Raw genomic sequence first — 1,126 nt, forward strand, 5'->3', positions numbered from 1 at the left:
CATTCTGGTGTGAAAACTCATTTGTCGTACCCATTATACTTTCATTTGGAGTTTATCTTGAGTATCCAATGAGCCACCAACTGTGAAAATGATTAAATCTACAAAATCTATCTAATAGATGGAATAAATTAGGTGTTTAAAATCTCCACACACACACAGGCGCATGCACACACACGCCGGCATATGGGGGACAAGGTTTGCTCCCGAGCTGGTCCCAAAACCCCCAGCACCTGGGGGATGCTGGACCCGGCACCTGCCAGGAGCCAGGTTTTGCAAGGGAGAGATGGTCAAATCGGGGGGGGTTGGGGCTGGAACCCCCCACCAAGGAGCCCCAGCCCCCCCAGGGATCCTTCCCCTGCTGCCAGGCAATTTTAGAGGCTCCCAGGCAGCGCCAGGTACCCGGGGGAAGGGGACTGCAGGCACTCAGCTTCCCTGCGGGGACGCTGGGGAGCGCCTTGCTCCAAATGCCACAGGGACCAGCGATTCCCGATGCCTCCGTGTGCCGGGCGGCAATGTCTCTGCAGAAGAGCTGCGCCATCGGGTGCATTCAGCACACCTAACGAAGTCATTGAATCGGTCTGCAATGCCTGTCTCAGTCCTGCTCCCAGTGATGCTCCGGCACGGTGCCCGCAGCTGCCTGCACGCGCAGGTGTGCCCGGAGGAACCAGGCACGGCGTTAAAACCAGCATTGAGGGGGAGGCTGGGGCACTGGCAGCTGCAGGCCTCCACGTCACCCCCCGGGCAGCAGCGTGATGTTTGGGGAGACGCAGCAACCCTCTCTGTCCTCTCCATCAGAGCGGTGCAGCAGTAATTTAACAGGCAGAACGGCAGAGCGTTCACCAGCCATTCCTCCCATTAAGCTAATGTTATGGGCTTTTTACAGGTGTCTTAAATAGACATTGTTATTAACGAGTATATTAAGCCAATTAAAACCAGGGCCTTTGAGTAGGATTTAATGTAGCTGCTGGGAGATAGGAGGCATGGCATCAGCAGCTCCCTACGGGGGGACACGTGCAGGTGTGCGGCATCCTGGCCTGCACCGCGAGCCCCACCGGGCACGTCCCGGGCATCGACCGTTCAACCTCCGTAAAGCTCCCGAGCCTGGATGGCGCCTGCAGACCAGCCC

At 57.4% G+C, this 1,126-nt stretch overlaps 1 protein-coding gene across 1 annotated transcript in view; it reads right to left on the reverse strand.

Annotated features, from left to right (window-relative positions):
• Nucleotides 1-1,126, reverse strand: part of FAM222A (family with sequence similarity 222, member A) — a 16,879-nt gene that overhangs the window by 5,298 nt on the left and 10,455 nt on the right. The gene's annotated exons all lie outside the window — the stretch shown is intronic.

The sequence above is a fragment of the Pygoscelis adeliae genome, unplaced genomic scaffold (assembly GCF_000699105.1).
Source record: "Pygoscelis adeliae isolate BGI_AS28 unplaced genomic scaffold, ASM69910v1 Scaffold262, whole genome shotgun sequence".
Classification (NCBI taxonomy): Eukaryota; Metazoa; Chordata; class Aves; order Sphenisciformes; family Spheniscidae; genus Pygoscelis; species Pygoscelis adeliae.